This window comes from Cuculus canorus, chromosome 2 (assembly GCF_017976375.1).
Source record: "Cuculus canorus isolate bCucCan1 chromosome 2, bCucCan1.pri, whole genome shotgun sequence".
Taxonomy (NCBI): Eukaryota; Metazoa; Chordata; class Aves; order Cuculiformes; family Cuculidae; genus Cuculus; species Cuculus canorus.
The window spans coordinates 81136481-81159250 of record NC_071402.1 but is presented as its reverse complement, the minus strand read 5'-3'; the positions used below and the strand labels follow the sequence as shown (position 1 = coordinate 81159250).

Sequence of the window (22770 nt, the reverse complement as noted above, 5' to 3'; positions counted from 1 at the left end):
ACTGAGGAATCAGAGATTATTATTTGACGCTATTGTATTTTACAATAAGAATGAATGAGCTGAACTTGCTGTGGATACTGTTACTTCATTGGTTGTTTCCTCTTTGGTTGGTTGGTTTTGTGTATATGTTAAAAGAGATTCAAGTGCATAAACATACTATTATTTTCTGCCATATTATATGACCTTACACATACTCCTGTGTAAAGACTCAGACTAGACAGAAATATTTTCCAGATAACTGTATACTTCTGAACAGGCTTAGAGATATCCCTTACAGTTTATGAATACTGTATATTTCTTTCTTGTGTTGTAAACACAGTTTAATAGTGGGTCTTTTTCTTCCTGCTGTCTTTCCTTTTAAATCTTTGAATAGAATTTTCAAGAGAGTAATAACTTAAAATTGATGACTTGGTAGAACTAACCTGTGTTTATCCAAGAAGTCTGGATTGTTGGGTAGATTATGTAGACGGTAAACTGTCTGGCAGGGCTCTGTAAAGGTGTTTAACAGGGATGTTTTGATAAAGACATTCAAAACCAACAATCTTTTTTGATCATTCCTTACACAATAAATTCTGTGAGTCAAGTAGATACCTCTATCTATCACAAGAGACTTATTTTAATTATCAATGTATCTATTTGCTTAGGTACTTATGTCAGATTCTGACATTAGACTACAGTTCTCACACTTCAGTAAGAGGTTTGACCTATGGTAACTCTCAGAGGAGGCAATTTCAGTTATGGAATAAGCAGTTGGACTGCAAGTTCCAGTTCTCAGGAAAGGATCACCTGCACAAAGTCTTTACGCAATGAATGTATTGAGAGATCCTTAGATTGATGGACAATTCAAATACTGAAGAAACAGAAAATCGATGTTCTTACTTTGTTTCTGGATTCTTTGGCAATCGGATGAATTTCTGCAAGAAGCATGTATGAGGACATGATCAAGAATGGGACAATAGATTCTCTAGAAAGCTACTGAGTGCATTGTGTTCATGGTGTTCTTTAGTTAAAATTGCTTTTTCAAATGATAGAACAGCAATGTAATATCTTTGACATGCTGCAACATGGAAGTACCTGTGACCTACCCTCTGGACTCAGTAGTATCATAGGTACTTTCCCACAGTTAACTTCAGCATGAAAGTTGATTTATAATTTTGAATGGCAAACAGAATACCCATGTTGGAAATAAACGTTCTTATGATTTAATGCTCCAAAATTAAAATAAAATAAAATAAAATAAAATAAAATAAAATAAAATAAAATAAAATATAAAAAATGTCACTCTATTGCTACAAAAATACTCACTGTGCACATCATCCATTCTGAAGTTTTGGTTTTAGTTGCTTGCTCTCATACTTCAGGAACCCAGTACAGCAGAAGATACAGTATGCCTTTAAAGTACAACAGCTATTTGTTGCTATTTCTAGGTTGAGAAGTGGAGGGAATATGTGTGTATTTTCTTTCTTTTTTTTTTTTTTTAATATGTATTCTATAGCACAGAGAATGGGTAAAAAACTAAATGTTCAGAATGCTAATGCAGTACAACATGCATGTTTATATAACTCCCATGAAAAAACACAGAGAGAAAGATAGCTGTGAACCCGAGCTCTCTGAAACATTTTTTCTTTAAGGGAGATAAAATAATGAAAAATACTTCGCTAAATTGCTGGCCAAACTCTTATTGTTTGTACCACTCCTGGAAAAGACCCTGGGGAGCAGCAGCAGGATCTGTGCTATTGATTGGCTGGTTAAATAGAGGCCTATTAGATTCAGACAGGCTAGATTGATTATACAGCAGCAGAAGGAGCTCAGACTCAGAGCTGAGTGAACGTCAGAGTGAGAGAGGGAGAGCAAGCGAGAGAAAGCACGTTGTAGAGGGAGACTGTACACAGTATAGCATCAGTATGTGACTGCTGGTGCCTGATAACACTGATATCAAGCTCCTTCAGTAGACGACTTGCTGAGCTACCTTTTTCATTTGCAAGAGGATGCGAGCTCTAAGTCAGTGCAGCTGATAACAGATTGGACATTGGAATAGTTCATTTGACTTGTAATTACCTCTTTTAATGTTCTGCATCTCTGAAGAAAGGCTTATTACTGAAGACAAAAAGTCATCCTGTGCCCCTTAGCTCACATAGTACTGATGATATACAGAGTTTAATTTTCCAGGTAAGGAAATTATCCTTTGCTTTTCTGAGCAGCTAAGAAAAAGAATTATTCTTTTTGTATCTTAAATGTTAAATACAAGCTTTGGCATCTGTTTATAGAATGTATTTAGTGTACTTAAATTCCTTTCACTCATAGATTATATGTATCAAGTATTTATGTACACCTGATGACAATAAAGAACGGGACATGCTTAGTGCATTGTATTTATCATGCTTAACCCTTCAAGTAAATGGGAATGAAGCAGCCAGAAAAAGATGATTTCTAATTACTTGTGTAATTTTTTCATGTAACTTGCCCCACACATACTAAGTAGTCTGGCGTAATAACAGCACACAAACTCTCTCACATTATTTATTCATTATTGTACATGCTGTGAAGCCAGGCAGAGACAACATTTACCTGAAGGATTTCTCAGTGCTTTTCAGTAGTTTGAAACAGTATCAGTCTTTTGACTGCAAGCTTACTTCTGCTGTGCAAACATGATCTGCCTTAAATAATATGGCATTAGACTGCCATCTTTTTATAGATACAGCAGTTATTGCTAACATTCTGCTTGCAAAACGGAGATCAAGGCTTATGACCTGAAATATGAAACCTAGGATGTTCTCTTATGCTGTGCTGCATGTTTGAAGCAGCCATCCTATGGACTGATTGCTTTGATATGACATTGATACCACTGTCTTCTAACTGCCTTACTCTGTGTAAACTTTCTGCATATGTCCTTTGACTGTTGTGAAAATGGTTTTGCTGTGACAGGTGATAGGTTGTCATAGCTCTCTATGATTTTGAAGGCGATAAGCTGAAACTGAAATAATCCAGTTTCTGGTGATGTAGTAAGTCAGTAAGGTGATTGACTCAGGGTTTACAGGCCACAGGAGGTAAGGAAACACTAAGGAGACAACACTGTCACTTCATTAGTGACACATTCCTTCCAGCTGTGATAACCTGTACCACCTTCCTCATCAGTTTATGCACTCTGCTTCTTGCTCCAAACTGAAAGGAATTTTTCATATACTAGCTATTCTGAATGCTCCCTGAGTGAAGTAGAGGCATCGGTTTATTAACTCAAGTATTCAAACAGATTTGCACCCAGCCAAGTACAACTCTCTAATGCTTTGTCCAGTTAAGAAACTGCTTATAGCAAGTGATTGCTGCTGGACCATAGATCTAACTATAATCCATTTCACCCAATGACAAAAATATCACAAATACAGAAAGGCACTTTGTTCTTTTTCCTTACCCAGATATCTTTTTACAACTTCATATAAAGCACTATATACAAATACCTGCCTCAAACCCCCAAATGTGATGTGAAATTCCCACAGTTACAAAACCATCCTCTATAATGTATTATGTGAAAAAGCACTGGCTAAACAAGAAGCAAAATGATAAACTGAAATCAGAGGCTTACTTAACCTATGGCGTTTCTACTGTTATATTTCTTTGTATTTTCTTTATGAATTAAACAATGAAAGGTTGTTCTTGTATTTACGGTTGATTCATGTCAGCAATTTCAATGTTTCATTTTGACATTCTTTCCAAGTAGGAAGAAAATCACTTGGGGGAACATTTTGCCACCTTAACTATCATTGAGTGCTATTTTAATCCATGAAATACTGCTAGACATGAGGATTGGGTACCTTGGCTATGGAGTCAGTGTCAGAAATTGACCATAAATAATGAAGAGAAACCCTTTGCATTTTAATTAACTGGTTGAAAATTTCAGCAGTAAGACAAAGACCTAGGTATCTAAAGTTAGATCTACAAAATGTAAACAGAATTTGAAAATGAGTTGGAATAACTGGATGCCTAATTCACTTTGGCTCCTTACAAAACTTAAGGCCTGTCTCAAAATATTTCATGTGGAGTTTGATTTGCAAAAAGAATCCTTTACATATGCTCAAAACCTTTCTTACAACTCTTATTTATCTCTCACTTTTCTATCTGAAAAGCCTTGTTTACTATAGCTGTGCTTTTTAAGTACATGGTATAATTTTTTTTATTAGTATTAAAATCCTGCCTGTTCTGTGACTTCAAACATAGTCATATGATTCCCTCCAGATTAATATCTGTTAGTATTTATGTTACATCCTAACCATGAAACTCCAAATAATCTAGAAAGTACTTATATTTGCAAAGGGAGTAGTCCATTTGAACATTTCTTTTTTTTTTTTTTTAAATAAACACAACAGAAAATCAGAAACTCAAACAAATAGCTAAGCTTCTACTCATGAAATACGCTATTCATTTCTGGATTAAAGATTGAGAGTGCAAGCATATTCTTATGTTAGATTTAGTAAAAATAGCTGAAAAAAGCTTAAATTGCTAAGGTTTTAAGAGGTTGCATATTACAAATTGTACATTTTCTTTTTAGTCGATAATACTGTTAATCTTGACCTTTCACAACACTTTAAATGGATTCAGTTGTATCATGTTTATTCTCAAAAAGACTAATCTGGTGTTTTTTGAACTGATTGATTATGTATTGCTTTCCAGATTGAACTCAGAGAAGTGGAATTTATTTTTATTTTCCTAGATAACTTGAAACCATTAGGGGGCTCTTTCCTACTATGATATCACAGAGCAAGCTGTATTAAGCAGATATACCTGTTTACTAGTCTCATTACTAAAAAAATGTAATGCTTGAATGCTGCTTGAATGAAATGAATTTTTTCTGAATGTAGACCATTTTAGTAACAGAGCAAGTACAAATCTTTATTGGTCTGGGTTTTTTGGGTTGGTATTTTTTAATGTATTACTGGGATTTGGTGGGGTTTTTTATGTTTTTGTTGTCGGGGTTTTTTAGGGGTGGGATTTAGTCAATGCAGATAATTACAAGAAGATATTCCACTGTCAGTTATACGGTTATGTTTTGAAATCATCTTATGCCTCATAAAGGAGAGTCAGGAAACAGTGTTCAGTCAGAACACATACTTTGAAGTAATCTCTGGGGTTGCTAAATCAAATTTACAATGTGATCAAAACGAATATGAAGCACCATTGATGTCCAAAAAGCTTAAGTTTACCTATTCCAGAACTGGAAAAAAAAAAGTTATGCTGTTCAGTACTGTTTTATTGCATTCACAGGAACAGACATACTCTTCACCCACACAGCTTTTTTTCGGAAGACAGAGTATGTCACCAGGATTTTTGGATGACTTTTCTTTGCACAAAGCAAGCCAGAAGTTAGTTTCAATTCTGCAAAAATTTACTCATGTGAGTAGCTGCACTGAAGTTACCATGGACCAATTTCTAACAGCCTTTGTTCTGCCTGTTACGCCTTTAGTAGTTCCTGTACATTAATTGGACCACCACATCTGAAATTAGTGGTGAATTTTATCACGTTCCTTGTGAAATAACTACCAACTAGCCAAATACACATTGAGAAAAAGTAGCAGATCCATTGTAAAGCACACCAAGGTGGTTACAAGCAGTGCAGCAGCATGCTGAGGTGAGGCCAGGAGAAATATGAGTATCAAAAGACATGCAAAATAGTTGTCCACCTGTTCCAGTGTTGAAGAATTTTGTTATTCCTGCAAACCCTGAAAGAATCAACACCATGTTGGTGGATGACTTCATCCACCCTGATGAACTTGCTACTTGTTTAGCTTGGAGAGAGTCCAACACCACCAGCTCCATCCAAGAAAAAAGAGGAAAAGCACTTGTGGTGCTCTACATTCAAGACACAGGAGAATAATCTGGCCAAGTTGGATTTTATTTTTGCTTTCAAGCTAAATAATCATGTCTCTTATTTGTCTTACTACAAATCTGAATATTCTCTCAATTAATGCACATGCTTATAGCAACTATCTCATGAAATGCAAGGAAGAGCTTTGTCCTGTTAAATAAAGCCTAGAAATTCTAACCAGGATCTGAAGACATTGTTTTTACTGCTTCATAGACAGGGAAACAGCCTTAGTTTGAAGCTCATGCAATATGATAAAAATTATCAAGACCAGAAATAAACTATTATTTCTGAGATACATAACTGATGGTTCAGAGTCATGGCAGATGATCTTCAGTAACTACATTGCAGGCACATAGCAAATACAGCATCATATAAATTAGTTTACCATCAGTGGAAGAGGGCTTTTTCATTGCTGAAAGATGGCTGGAGTTAACTATGATTCACTTACATTTCAAATAACTTAGCATGTACATGAATAGTCATCAAAGCTGAGCAGGTATAAATTATTAGTTATCCTGACTTTATTTAAGGTCCAAAACAGACTAAGTAAATACATTAAGATGACATGAGGTCTGTGGAAGAAACAAGTAACAGATACCACTTCTTTGTTGGAGTCAAGTGCCTTAGCTGTAAGATTCTCTTCTCCTCTATAAAACAGAGTTTAGTTTAATTATATCCTTTGCTTCCTTGAAATCAATGGAATTTCATAAAAAAAAACCCCAAAAAACAAAAAAAAAAAACAAAAAACCCCAAACTTACACAGGATTTTTGCCATAAAGTTTCTGCAGAGCTTCACACCAGACGTAACTCTAATTTACTGGTTGGTTAATTTATCCCTTATATACACACACTTTGCAAAGCACTTTGAAATACTTTTGAATGAAAATTGTTGTAGAAATGTGAAGTATTATTATGGCAAACAGAAGTCACTTAAAATCTAGCTAATGAAAACTGCTACAGTCTGCTAGGCTCTATTAAGCATGAATAAATCATTTGTCTCTGATGAATGTTTAAAGATTGATAAAAAGCAATTCCTCAGACATGTACTGAAATAAGAAATATTTAAGATTTTTTTCCTGTTTCCTGCTTTTCAATAATATATGCTGGGAATCATTGATATGTCTAGAAGTAGAGAAGTAGAGAAGTTTATAACAGTAATTGTTGCACGTATTATCAAAACATTTCCAACACAAACAGTAACAGCAAAAGCTAAAATACACTAAGTAATGTAACATAAAGAGCTCTTGCTGTTAATTGCTTTACCTGAAAAAAATAACACAAATTAGAAAAAGAGGGTCTTTCCCAACTCCTGTTTGTGCTGGATTTAGCCGTATAACTTGTATTGAAAGAGCAATCTGCAGCTTCCTCATGTTTGGATACAATACCTCAGTCAAACCTAAATATACACATATATGTGTATATATCTCTACATCTGCCTTTATTTAAGCTTATCTTTTACTGTCCGTATTCCACAAAGATGTACACATCTGCTAGAGTAGCTATGCAATTTTTAAAAATACAACCATGTAGAACCCAACCATCTTCATAATCTTGGATGTTTGTGATTAATACTATGCACTGCTATACATCGAGCACTTTCTTGATTTTCAAACAGCTTGTTGTAGTGCGTTATAGAATTTAACTAGCAAACCTAAAGCAGTACAATCAGCATGTACTTTATTACCTTATGCCAACAGAACAAGCATCAGTGGCCAGAATTACAGTTGTTATGAAGCTGCTTATTGCTAGCAAAGCTGGAGCAAAGCATGAAAGCCCTACGGTGTCCATTAAAAAAGGAAATTGTTTCTGGATTGCTGCCTCTCCAGGTAAATGTGTCATGCAGATATTACTTTGAAGATCAGAAAGAACTCTCTAGGTATAGATATGTCCCTTTTATGTTATGTACCCATGTATTGTTTGACAGTTACAACATAGCTAAGATCTTGGATAACTGCTTATAAGTTATTTGACCTGACTAACTGACACAGAACCAGGAAGATGACATCAGTGAAATGATGCAGAGATACAATTAGTATCTTCTTACAAGTTGCTTTCTTTCTATTGAGGAAAATTTTTCCAACTGAAGTTGTACCTCATTCTAGGATAGCACAGTAAAGTCACACCTCTCATCTCCCTCACCCCTGACATAAGGTGCAACCTCCTCCCTACTCTAGCTCATTTTTTTCAATGTCTTGCCCAAATGCAGCAAATACAACATGCCTGGGACATACCAAACTCCTTAATAACTTAGACAATTTGATCAACTTGTATCAGGCAGAGAGAAAAGAGTATGTAAAAATCTTATCTAATTGTATTATGTATCAATCTAAAATAAAATAGCACCACCACCACTCAAGTTATTAAATTCTTAGACTGGTGGTTATATAATTCTTTCAGGCATTTAAATTTCTACCGCTTTATCTTGTTCATAAATATTTATGTAAGTGTATACATTTTATATATATATGTTTAAGTACACCCCATGAACCTCTTCATCTGTTTTCAGAACTAAGTGTTCCTGTCTAAACTTTGGAGAAGTCCTGCTGCAAGAAATGCTGTCAGTCTCTGTCGTTGATAAACACTGCTAAGCATCAGAAGTGAATGTCAGGAATTAAAGGATGTCAGGATTAACTCACCCACAAGCTTTTATCATACAAAATAGTTATAACACCTTCCATTAAGGAAAGGTATCTTTCATTATTTCGTATAAAACTTGGTGTAACAGCATGCATATAGACAGTTATCAAGAAATTACATACTGTAATTCTCCACTCTGGTTTCCCTTCATATATTTTCTTTAACCCTGTCATTGTTTAACATTCTCAAGAGGAATCACTGAGTACTTCATCCATGAAAATTTTTCAAACAGTAGTTCAAAGTCTAATCTTACTGCTTATACAAAACCAATTCATACCGCTACAGTGTTTCCTGCTTCTCTAACTGTTCATCATCTTTAATTACATAAAATATTTGGAGAATTTTTAGGTCTACACTAAAATCCAGAGAGAAATGCTGTGTAATATGCAATAGGATCACAAGCAACACAGATGTCTATGTCTGAAAGGAGAAATGATGAACAAAAATCATAACGACAGGTAAAAATGAGTTTGTCAGGAATTACCAGACACAAACAGCACCAGATATTTTAGCCTGCATGGTATTTAAAACTTTTATGAGTCAATGATAGCTCATTTCTCCTGTGTAACATGGCTGCACTTACATATTAAGAAACCAGCCACTGATCTTCAGGCAATGTTGTAAGACTAGAACTTCTGCTGAAAAACAACTGGCCTTTGGATGGTGTACAGCAAAACCAGCTGGAAGAGTTCTCTGCTGTAGACACCTATTATAAAACAAAAAATTCTTTGCAAGTCTCCTGTACCCAGGACTGGAAAGATGCAGAGTCCTGATATAACTTTGGTTTCCTTTCTCCATTTTTTCTGGTAGTTTCACAAAGTTTGCATCACCTTTTTCAAGTTCTATTTTCTTTGGACAGGAATTTCTATCTCCTTTTATTTTGGGGGGGGGGGGCAGCAAAGTGGGTAGGGCAGGAAAATATTGCTATGTTTTATTAAGAAAAGAAGAACAGAAGGTCAGTCACTGTAGTTAGTCACTGTAGTCTGTAACAATACGGAATTTCTTAATTTTGGGGTTAAGAATTGTGGAAGGCTTTGTTCTTTTGGTTTGTCTTTTTTTTTTATTTGAGTGTAGGGTGGTGTTTTGTTTGCTGGTTTTTAATTTGGTTGCTAGCCACTTTATACATCAATGAAATAGATATACACGTGGACTTTATCATTCCCACTTAAACCCTAAAATTTTAATTACTTTATAACTTTTTCAGTAAATGACTCATGTTTTTTGTCAGTATACTAATGTAAAAGGGATGTAGAAGTGCAGTATAATCTTTGTGTTACTCAGAGTCAGTTCTAACTTTGAGAACAGTAGAGAGGATCCCCACTACAACTCTGTAAAACTCACTTAAATCTTTTGTTGTCATCTTGTCTAAATACCAACATGTTGTCATGCCATGTTATGGAGGTTAACAGAACAACAATGTACAAAACAAACAAGTATTTAACAGATAATTGTCTTTTGGTAGTATTGACTTGATTGTAAATAATCATGGAATCACTAGGTTGGAAAAGACTTTTAAGATCATCAAGCCCACCTGTACCTGTCCACTACTAAATCACATCCCTAAGCACTTCATCTACCTGTCTTTTAAATACCTCCAGGGATGGTGACTCAATAACCTCCCTGGGCAGCCTGTTCCAGGGCTTGATAACCCTTTCAGTGAAGAATTTTTTCTTATGTCCAATCTGAACCTCCCCTGGGGCGACTGGAGGCCATCTCCTCTCATCCTATCAGTTATCACTTGGGCGAAGAGACCAACACATACCTCTCCACAGCCTCCTTTCAGGTAGTTGTAGACAGTGATAAGGTCCCCGTCAGCCTCCAGGCTAAACAACCCCAGTTCCCTCAGCCACTCATAAGACTTGTTCTCCAGCTTTGTTGGTCTTGTCTGGACACACTCCAGGGTCTCAATGCCTTTCCTCTAGCGAGGGGCCCAAAACAGAGTACAGTATTCAAGGTGCAGCCTCAACAGTGCTGAGTACAGGGGCACAATCACTTCCCTGGTCCTACTGGCCACACTGTTTCTGATACAAGCCAAGATGCCACTGGCCTTCTTGGCCACCTGGGCATACTGCTGGCTCATGTTCAGTCGGCTGTCAACCAACACCCCCAGGTCCTCCTCTGCCAGGCAGTTTTCCAGCTGCTCTTCCCCAAGCCTGTAGCACCGCATGGGGTTGTTGTGTCCCAAGTGTCCCACAGCAGTTGTTTTATATTACATTCTTTTAAATCTCTGTTCCATTACAGATGCATATTTATGCACAACTGAGTCTACTACAGAATTTTCTGTCAAGATCTCAATCAGTCAGAAAAACCTTACACTCACCACTGTTATTTCTGTTTCAGATAAAATGCAGTATGCTGGAGATTTCAGTTTTCCCCCCATATTATCGTGAATAATCATAGTCACTGATTAAATGTCTCCAGTAAGTCATGTTTCTAATGTACAGCCTAATTTTTTTAAAATCAGACTCTAAATGTCATTTGTTCTGAGAGCCAGGATGATTATTTCCTCTGAGTAAGCAAAACTGTTCTGGTGTAAAGCAGCATATAAATTTTGGCTAATGTACCATATGCCAGATGATACATTGTCATTATAATTTCCATGACTTTTAATTATGCTTATTCCATCATATTTTAAAACACTGAAGCCACCAGTAACTTCATTATGTGTGTTTTGTACTATGCTGAGGTATCTTTATTTTCTCTTTTTTATTATGAACACAGGTACCGCTCCTTGTGCCTATCACTACACTCTATCGTCCACAATATTAAAAACCAAAAATATTTCATTAGAGACTTTGAATAATTTTTTGACAAATAAAAAAAAATCTCTACCTCAAGTGAGAATGAATTCCTTTTTTAGGAAATGGAAAAAAAGATGTAATGAAGGCCCTAATATTTACTGCTGATCTTACAACTATTTCTCAAATGTTAAATAAATTCTTTCACATGAACCAGACACATGAGACTGTTTATCTTGACAAGGACCAAAGAAATACAACAGCATCTTTCTGATCATGTTACTTTTTCTGACAAATTTCCATGTTAGTGTTTTGTATGAATGGTTATTTTCTTCCTGTGTCAGAAAGAGGATAATTGTAGAGGTATATGCTTTTGGAGAATAACTGTAAACCTGATTCTTGTCGATGTAATTCCTAAAATTCAGACGGTGCAGAAGCAGTGTTAAAAATGTTCTACAATGGCTTAAAATTGTCAAGATGCAAAGCAATTTTTAGTGTACATACTTTATCAGGGACGCCAGATTCATTACACACAAGTAACTATAGATTAATCAACTAACAAAACACTCAAAATCTAAATTTGATACTTTGGAACCATGTAGACAGAGACATTGCCCTCTTTCATCATGACTTATTTGCTTCTCAAGTTAAATTTAAAAATTACCTAGAGTAAAACCAGAAGATCCTTCTACTGACTTCGAATGTTGAATATTCCTTCGAATATTGGTGGCTTTGTCAGTTACAGAATTAATGATTCAAGGACAGTACTAGAGTTACCTAGAAAATATTCACTTTCAGATACTGTGAGAAAAAAATATTTAACAGAATTCAAATCACTTCTCTAGGTGCTTTAATTTAAATTCTCAACTGAAAGTGTTCATTTGAAACAAAAAGCAAATCTATTCCCACTCTTCCAATGTTGCAATGATGAAACAAATATATTGAATGTGAAATTTGCCTCTATAACACATAACGCTCTTGTCCCATACTTTGTTTCACGAAACTGCACGTAGGCTCAGTGACTCATAATGAATTGCACTGGATGATTTACATTCAATCATAACTAGAGTAAATAACTTATTTTATGATGTATTATCTAGACTGAGAATTGCATTTGATATGCTAGGATGCAACCTCTATGAGAATTTCAGCTACAATTTATCTATGGGTAAACATATACAAAAAAGCGTATACTGGTATTTGCAACCATACAACCCCTGTCCATATAACCACGATCCAGAGGTATCTATTTCAAAATTGAAAAGTCTCAATGGCCCAGGACTTTCAAAAATAAAATTTATCCACTAGAAAAACTGAAATGGAAACAAACTGTGCATCATGATAAAACAGTATGCTTGTTTAGCAGTAATATTTCACTATGAAGGGCTCCCTTACCTGCATTTAGCATGTGTTGATTGCTCGGTTCACTGAAGCGAAAGATGCTGAGCAGAACCGTTGGTCAATAATTTATAATTTATAACAATCAAGCTTCTGGGAAGAATATAGGATGAACTAGTCTTTATTGTTTTCGTGTAGCTGAGGAAAGCTGTTCTGCTGATCATAAATATTTGCTAAACCATCAGAAAATCTGCCAGCCTCTGTAACTAACTTTTACTCCTTATAAAGAAGTGAGGAAGTGTATTCAAAACTGATATATTACACTTGAATCCACTGTAACAACAAGAAGTATCAATTTTTAATCTACAGGACTCTGATAGATATACTCATAAATAACATGATTGGTTAAGTGATAATAGAAGTTGATGTCAATGCCACTTCAAGCCAAGGAATATGACTTCCCTTACATGTGGCAAAGCGATGGGCAAACTGATTACCATTACCTTGATTAAGCAAAGAATAAAATACCAGCATGACATTTCACACATTTCCATCAGGCATACTGAACATACCTTGCAGATGAGCTAAAGGCTGGATCCTTTTGAAAGGACCCTGATAAATGTTCTCTTGCTGGGCTGATAACAAACAACAGCATTTTAGAACCCACAAAAGCTCCCTCTGTGGGACAGGAAATGACTTGCCTGGGTGGGATCAGGTGGGGCAAGGCAGGGCCACCCAAAGAACCTTCTGTGGGAGGCAGGATGTGTGCCTGTGAAGGGGTGAGGGGTTGCCAGATATTCTTTTGTAGGTGATGGGGCTGGAAGAGCAGTTGATGGCCTTAGCTGGGGAGAGAATGAAGAGGTGAGGAGCTCCTCTGTGAGGAGCTGGGTAAGTGCTGTGTGTTGTTTGTTTTTCTTTCTATGCTTTCTTCTTAGCTTGTTTGAATTAGCAGGTGTAGAAGGGCCTTTTTTTAGAGCACTGTGCTGTTGCAGTCAGCCTTTATGTTTGTGTCATCTGCTCTAGGTCCAGAAGGAGCTTGGTTTTCTGTTGTGTTTGTTGTAGCAGGGCACTGACAGTCCTGGCAGCGTCCCGTGAACGGTCATTAAGGCTTGGAAGGGCCAAGAGCGAGGTCTTTGCACACAGAGGGTGTAAAATTTTGGGGAAAGTCACCTTGGGCACTGCAGACGGAACCTGTTTGCTGCAAGGTGGTGGTAGTAGGTGAGATACAAGTTGTTAAGGCTGAATTTCTGTTAGAAAAGAACTAGTGTAGGAGAAAGTAAAGAGGATAAGGAGGAGGCAGAGGCAGATCCTGGAGGTGATGAGAGACAATGTGGATACAGGGGTACTAGAGGACCAGACTTTGTAGTTGATGGTAGTATTTACAAAATAGGGTAATGTTGTTAATCCTTAGCTTTGGGGCTGCATTATGTTGTAGATACCCTGTGTGAAGGTAAGATAAGGAAGTAAAAAGTATTCAGCTCTGAAAGCTAGGGTTGTGTAGTTTTGTATTTACTTTCATTTTCCTTTTTTAACCCTAATCTTAAATCTTGTTGATTGATGCTCTCTTATGTTGCTGGTGATCAGGGCAAGGGTGAAGGTTTTTCAAACTTCAGGTGCTCAGTTCAGCATGCAAATTGTAATGAAACGACATGAAGAGAGCCTCAGAGACACGCAGGTGCTGCATGTTTAAGGGACTCAAATGCTGGGAATTATTTCAGCTAGGCTGCTGGCAGATGGAGAGAGTCTCTAACCTTTACCTTACTTAATCTTGCCATCCCATTGACAGTGGCCAGAGCAACCCTTGAACAAGCTGTTATTATTCGTCGCTGCCAGACCTGTTGCAGATGATTCCCATGGCACTTTGTTAACTATCTGTGACCTCCTTATTGCAGAAGTACTCGTTTTTTCAAAATTGTTTTTTATTCACACTGTCAGTCTATTGAAAAAAAAGTAGAAAATTGATGCACAGTTCATGAAATGACAATGACTTCATGGCATGGACTCACTTGCAGAGATAAACTTTTCCTCACTGCTTGAACACAATCTATTATAGTGATCTCAAAATAGGTTACATCTGAATTGGAGGTAGATATTTCCTCCGGTTCCCAGGTTTACCAGAAAAGATGTTTCTGAATTAATGTACTCATAAGTGATGTCATTTGGACTGATGTTGTGAAACTACTGCTTGCAAAAATGTATAATGGGAATGAAAACAACCTTCTTTCTGCCCTCTTTCCCCAGGTGTGGTGCCAAAAATTCAAATTTCATTGATTGATTAACTTCAAGGTTTTATTAAAATGTTTGCTTACTATGACTAGGTGATATCAGCTTAACTCTATAGTTTCTTCTTACGCGGTAACTGGAAAAAAAAGAAATTTTTATTAGATCTAAGCTTTGGCTTGTTATAGCAAATCTTGTAGCAAATGTTAAAATAACAAATAATAAAAAATAATGACTGGGTGTGGTTCTCTGGAATTTAGCATTAATTCACTTGGGAAACAAAGTTTTGCTGTTTTCTAAATACGCTGTTTCCTTCTACCTGAACTAGCCCTGTAAAGGTTGTGGTTACATTTTTGCCTTCATATCGGTCTTGCCATCTCATCTCATCTCATACTGTAAAGGGCAGCTCTTAGTACTTCATAGCAGAGCTCAAGCGTAACATGTCCCTGTCTTAGACAAAATTCTCAGATGATTACAGGAAGCTTATTGTACAGATGAAAATGAAAAATGCTTACGACACACTGCTTGTCAGATTTGGGGAGAGTATTCCTTCTCAATGATAAATCTAGTGACAAGTCTAATCATAAATATTTATCTAAAATGTATGCATAAACCTAAGTAACTTTTGAATTTTTCTATTGCAGCAGCATGCTCTTACATTCTCCTCATCTAGTTTCTAGCTACTGTGATCTTGAAAGCATTGGGAAGAGTGCAGGGTGGAAGAATGTTGAGCTCAAATTATTGATGGATTGTGTGATGAGAACCTCTGTCCCACCTATTCGGTTTTCCAGACTATGCCATATTTTTAGCATGATTTGAAAGAAACAGAAAGCCTGTTCCATTATAAACCCGTTGAGAGAGAAGGGAGTAAATAATCAAGGTGTTTGATACCTGTTACTTGAACCCTGTCTTGCAAACCTAAACTTTTATTCTGCAATGTCCATGTTTTGTCATGTGTGGTTACTGCAAAGTAGTTAGAAACCAGTTGTAGAATTCTTTTTCTTGCAGGCTGTGTGATGTTTTGATGTCAGAGATGACACTTCTAGGTTTTGGGGTTTTTTTGTATTTTTTTTTTAAATAATGACAAAAATAGAATAGAACAGCTCTGTTAAGCTCATATTTGCCTGTTGCTCAATGGATCTATTCACAGCATAAACATTTCCATGCTGAGAATGTAAATGTATATTCTTAAATACTATGGAATTTCCTCTTTCCATGAACCTCCTTTGGAATTTATGAAAACAGTTATCTTTATCATTACTGCCTTCGTTTCATCTGCTTTTGCAGTAATTAGACTAAGGTTTCAGTGATTTAAGATGAATTCTGAATTTTTCATTTGTTTTTCTTACCCTCATTACGAAACTTCCTTTCCTCTATCCTCTCCCTGTTACTGAAATAACACCAAACTGGAGCAATAAAAGTTAGTGTTGGGGCTGAGAAGTTAAATCTTTTCTAGAAAATCAGAGCAAAAGAAAAAGAAATTGTGGGAATTGAAGTAATGATGAAGGAATTTGAGGAAACTGCTTTTATTCTAAGTAGTTAAAGACAAATTACCCATAGATTCAATAGGCTTGCAAGATTGTCATCTCTTCAGACATCATAGAAGCACTGCAAAAAAACTGAATATGCTTAAGGTGTCATAATTAATGCATGACTTTTGACACTGAGTGGTGTAAATCTTTACTGATTTGCATGGCGTAAATTCCATAGAAAATATAGATCAAAAAAGCATTTTGTCATTCCTCTGTTTACAATTTTCCTTTACAAAAGTCTAAGAAAGAGAAGAGGACTGAAAAGTATTCAGCCAATTCATGAACAACTGTTTCACAGGAGACAAAGAAGTGTTGTGCAGTGCTAAAAGGCTACTAAACCATTTTTTTACATCAGAAGTAGTGATAAATATCTGCTGCCAGAATTCAGAGAACTCTGCTTTTATAAAAAGCAAACTCTTTAGGTCCTCCTTTGCACGACTAAATACTGGAGTTTTTTCTTCCTAGCTAGTTGTCAATAGAAGTGATAGAGTAATACTTAACTTAATGCTTGAAGACTATTTTGAATCTTCCTTTGGCTGTTCTCTTCAGGGCAATGCTTAGTAATAAAAAATAATAGTCCTACGAAGTTGATCTACAAAGCAAGTATGCTATAACTTCAGCAACATTAAGGTAGAAGCCACTGTCAAGGCAAGTGAAATTTTAGAGCAAAACGCTCGTGAGCTTTTGAGAGGAAAAAAAAATTGACTAACTGGGATTTCAGAAGCTCATTCTTCACTTATAAACAGCAGTGTTACTCATTCCTAGGCCTGACATCAATTTGATCAGTTTATCTGGAACATAGGCACATTTGTGGAGTGAAGACATGCTTCTAGGCAAATACATTATTCAAAAGTATTTTCCTACCTTATGAAATGCATCGGGTTTGGTATTTAGTTGTTTGAGTCTCTACATTGGTTGGAAAAAAAAAAAAGGACTGAACCAAACCAAACAATAAATAGCTACCATATTTTCCCCAGGAAAACTTTTTTTGAATGTTTACAGCAAGTCTGAGGCTTGCAATTGTTACCTTTGTTGCAATCTAATTAAGGGTAATCTTTCTACACTTAAAAAAAATCTCCCCTCCTCCTTTTTTTTGTAGGTTTCACTGCATGCTGCATAAACCAAAACCTTTTGAAGATTAAAATGAAAAGAAAATTTATTTTTAAAACTACGCCAATTTTACATTATTATATTTTTTTTTTTTTTACTATTTAATAATACAATGACAAAGCTCCTTACCATTTAGAATTATACACAAATCCTGATAAGTAAATTCATGTTCTTGGCCTTAAATTGCAGGAATGAGGGAGGTGGCAGGGGTGAGAATTTGCAAGTTTTGGAGTGTTTTTTTTCCATGAGAAGATAATATGCAGGTTATTCTTTTTGTCATTCACAAAACAGGAGAGCAAAGCTGACAATTTAGTGTCTCTGTACTGACAGTTCACCCCTGTCAAGGAGAATGTGGTCACTTCCATTTTTATTCTTCCTTTTCTTTTGCTACATAGCATAAGAATATCTGGGAAGTTAAAGTTTATGTTTTTCAACTAGGTCATCTTTTTGTTATGACCTGGATATTTATCACCAGTCTTACTGAACAATGATAAATTTGGGTGCTAGCTGGTCTAATCTGGCTGTGAACCAGAAACCTTGAGTTGAGAAATGCTTTTATCTTGTGAATCATCGAGGTTCACTAGACATTCCGTCTTTAAATGGGGAAGGAAGGGTTTTTTTAAAACTTTAACTTTTCTTTCCATATCACCAGCAAGGCATCGTGGCATGGTGGTGTTTTGAACTTAATTTATAGAGTAAACAAAAAATGAAGTCTATTTTTGTCAGCACTTCCATATTGGAAAGAACAAAACAAAACAAGTCGTGCAGTGATTAATGATTGTGATTAACTCTCTGCAGGTTGTGGCTTCATACCCTAGTGATTCTTCTGCCATTATTCTGGATAAGATGCTACATTAAACATATATGTCTTCTTCTATACGGTTTGATAAAAACCTAATGGTTAACCTTTAGCTATGTATTTTTCACTAATGTAGTTTTAATGCTGAATGTGTAACTTCTCGTTTATTCTGTTGAATAAAGATGCTAACATGTAAAAGCTGAATTAGCTTTATTTAAAAATATTAATTCAATATGAAAGGGGGAATAAAGTGATAATAAAAAAGAAATAACTCTACAATTATATCCATCTACTTACAGTTATATGCAGACTACATTTTGAGATACTGCCTTCTCACTTTTAGGTAATTTAAATATAAGATTTGTTTAGCAACAGTTACACAAAGAGATGCTAAAATTGAATGATGTAACACCACTTGAAACCTATGAGCTACTAATGTTATATATTGGCATTTGTTATCAAGTGCAAAGAATTTTCACAATGTATTGGATAAGTTATGAAGATCGGCCTATTATTGTATCCAAAATACAATAACTTCTAATTCCAGACTAAACTACATATTTACTGTACATTAGTTGAAAAACATAGCAGGTTCTTGGTACCCCATTACTAACTGGATGTTGCTGAGGTGATTCAGACTTCTTCCTGTTACAGTGTGAGGAAAAAGCTGATCAAGCATCACTGTAACCAAGATAATTAAAGCTCGTTTACATGTTGCTGTCTAATGCAGGGGTATGCAGGGGTTCCCGATAGGTGTTCAAGGGCAGGTTGGTGAGGCTTTGAGCAATCTTATCTAGTGGGAGATGTCCCTGCCTACAGCAGGAGGGTTGGAAATTGATTATATTTAATGTCCCTTCCAACACAAATCATACTATGATTCTGTGATAGCATTATTGAAAAAATGTTATTGACAACATATTTTATAAGTAAATTTTCATTACTTATGTTGACTGTCAGGGAGAGGAAAGGGAGACAAGGGAGTTAATTCATCTTAACTAGGGTGACTTAGCTTGCTGGTAAGTTACTTCATAATAGGAGGGGAAAGATGATTTTCTTTTAACAAGGTTCTGGAGACTTGTGTTTTATTTTTGTTATATTTCGATTGTAGGAGAGCCTAGGTAGACTACATAGCTGGAGAAGGATTACAAAATATTAGTTTACGTTCTTTCCCTAAGTTTCCTCATAAGCAAATTTGTGACAATTTCAATGAGCATCTTAACCTGCCTGATGTAGGTAAAATTCCTGTTATGTAATACTTGAAATTGTGTGACATACATTTTAATATCTAGTACTTCATGTGTGTTTTGATGAATGATAGATGAAAGAAAATGTTTAACAGTTATTTCTATTTATTTTGAAACAAATTGTTATGAACAAAATAAAGTATTGAAGAAAAGCTTCCATTAGAAATGTAAACACTTTTACTTCAAAATTAGAGTCAGCACCAGTAGCAAGCATACTTTAAAATTTGAATTTCTTTAGAGAAGTAGGGTGGATTTTTTTTTCCTGTGAAACGTGAATATATTTTTTATTAAAAAATTATATTAAAATTTTTCTAAGGGCGATTTTTGCATGGATCTGGAATTGCATGGTCTTGTATATAGGAAATTGTTTGCAGTCAGTTGCTTTCTCATAGTACTTTGTAATGTTCTCTCAAACATATGTGTATTTGGCAGTTAGAAGAAACAAAATGAAATCCCCCTGAATTCTTTCTATATCATCACAGGTAACAAAGGAATATTTGTGCAATAACTGTGTACTGGTCTGCTCTGAAAGTGTCCATAGTATGATTTAACTTAGCTTTTACAATTGATGATCCAAAGATTTCCATACACTGCTGGAATTTGCTGAGGTTCTTATCTCTAAGGCAGGCTTTGCTAAAAATAATTGAGGGAACAACCCGTTCATGTCTGGGGTTAATTTTAAATTCTGATTGACTTTAAATTTGGATTTCTTCCACAGGTTGATACTACCAGAACACTTTGAAGACCAATAAATTATCTCAGCATTACACAATGATATTACTGCTATTATAAAGTGCAGAAAAGAGCTATCAAAAATTGTGATTTTTATTTTTTTTTTTACTTCATTGATTTGTCTTTAGCAGAAAGGACACACTTGCCTTTCTGTAATTGTAGAAATTTCACCTCTGTACATGGTTTCTGCATTTAGAAGAAAAGTTCCAAAGTGACTAAGCACTGACATGAAACTTCAAACTACAGGTAAATTTCAGGAACCTTCCTTCTGTAACAGTTGCCAGAGTAGACAGTTTGGTATAGTTTTGGTTTTTTATCTAAATTGTTACAGGAAAACCATAAACCTGCATTAGAAAGTATGGCCTATTTTGAAACATATATTCCTTGTGGTGGTTGCTGAATCAAGAAGAAAAATTTGAATAGAATATATCCGATTCTAAAACCTGAATATCGGAACAAAGTGATTTTGTTGTCAACTAATTAAATAGCAGTTCTATGCAAATGGAAGGAAGAAGTTAATTGCTTGCCCGGATCCTTTGCAGAAATGGTAGGATGACCTTCATGGTTAATTCTAAACATAGACTTGAAATCATTGGCTTAAAAGGGAGTTCTTTTTGGCTTCTCACTAACAATTATTTTTAAAAAGCATAGGTACTTCAATTTTCTGAACCACATGGTAGCTAGATTAATACCTTCTTTGCAGCAGATTATGGCCACTGGTATGTAGTGGCAACCAGATGAGCATTAATTTAGTTTTTTATTAAGAATGCAAAACAAGTGGAGAAAATATAATAATTTATTATTATAATAGTTATAAGTTATAACCACTTGTATGATTTATGCTTCAATTAAACTGTGCAGGTTGTAGAAAGTCTCTTCTTCCTGTATTAATCATGCAAACTGGCTCATTATTTATGATTAAAAAAGCAGATGATTTAGGGTTTCTAGTGATGATTGGGAAAGGTTTCATATTCATAACACCCCACAGATTAGACATGGCAGGGAAGATGAAGTATTTAATATAAAATAAAAAATTGATATTGCAGAATTTTCCAGGTTTGCTTACAATACTCTCAGCCTGCTCTTATTTTGTGAAATGAAGTTAAATGCTGCTATCATTTATAGCACTCGAAGCCCTTAGACTGCTGAAAGTCAATGGCTGTCACTTGAAGGTATTGTTTGGTTTACATTTTTTTTTCAGATTTTGTTTTAATTGGTAAATTATTCGCTAGGAAAGATGCAGTGTATATCTATGGACATGATAACACAGAATTTATAACACAGAAAAGCTATATCTATACTTTCCAAGTCCATTTGCATCTTTTAGGTGTACTCAATTGATGTGGTCTTGATGAATAGGAATGTCTTGAGATGGAAGTAGATTCTTCCCTTTCAAGAACTTTTGTGAATTTCCAGATATTTTCCAAACCGTTGGGATGATTTAACTTTTCAGGGAAGAAAGGCAAAGTGAGGGATTACTATGATTTTTTTAGTTTAAAATTATTGATCATCACCAGAGTCAGAGATGTAAAAAACACCAGCTTTGTCAGCTATCTGAATGTCCTGAGTATTCAGGGTGTTTGCTGAAGTATTTCTCCTGCTTTGTGTCTCTTGGACTTATTAATCATAGTGAAAATTTCACTGAAACCAGCATGTTACCCCCACAAAAATGTTTAGGCTTACACCCGATTATTTAGTATGTGATGGGAGAAGCAAATCAATCCCACCTATATATTCTTTTATAAATTGAAATAACCTAAAAACTGAAAGGTGAAATTTAAGAATGAAGGTCACAAATAAGAAGGTCACGTATTTTAACTTTGTCTTCCTCATAATTTTTTTCATTTCTTTCCCTATCTCCTATATTCATTCGGCAAGGTCTTCTCTCTGTCTAGTCCTGTGATTTCTGTGATGGAAAGAATAAGCCATTGAATTAACTAAAAAAGAATTAATTTTATATGGTATTTTATTGATCTTTAATACTATATTATTAAATAAATGTGACACATACTCAGTCATGATGCTGCAAAATGCATAATCTATTGGTCCAAGTCTTTGTTATACTAATGGAGTTCAGTGCATGAGCTCTATACTTAAAGTTCTGAAGCTTATTTTTTTATTATTATTGGTTAAAATAGAAGTAATTTTTCACCCTCTATTACAAGTCATAGAAAAATGTAATGAAGGAAGAAAAAAGTCTTTTCAGGAAAAAAAACCAACTGTCTTTTCTTTGGTTTTCCAACCCCTAAATCACAATAAGCACAAATAACAATAAGTGACAAGTGGTGTAGGAGCTAATAATAAAGCTAAATTTAACTTTATTACAAAAATGTCTTTCAAGAGGAGTCATAAATAAAGAATAGTGTCGAACACTAGCTTACTTCTACAGGCCATTACATGATTATGTATGGAACTTCATTGTGTAAATCTGAGTATCTTTATGCTTTACCCTACACAAAAAGTACTTAGTGAAGAAATATCAAAACACAGAGACCACCCATATTGCCAGCAAAAGGCAATAGACATTCATGGCAGCAGGTTTTTCTGTTTTCTGTCTGAGAAG

At 35.3% G+C, this 22770-nt stretch overlaps 1 protein-coding gene across 6 annotated transcripts in view; it reads left to right on the top strand.

The window, feature by feature from the left end:
• The first annotated feature begins 1898 nt into the window (after positions 1 to 1898).
• The window catches only part of CDH18 (cadherin 18), a 557226-nt gene continuing 536354 nt past the window's right edge, over positions 1899 to 22770 (top strand). For 4 of the 6 annotated variants that reach the window (XM_054059856.1, XM_054059852.1, XM_054059848.1 and 1 more), the window contains exon 1: positions 1900 to 2169. The gene's annotated coding sequence lies outside the window, so the exon portion shown is untranslated. Of the gene's footprint in view, positions 2170 to 22770 lie in introns of all 6 variants that reach the window. The other 2 variants (XM_054059862.1, XM_054059861.1) reach the window with 2 other exon arrangements.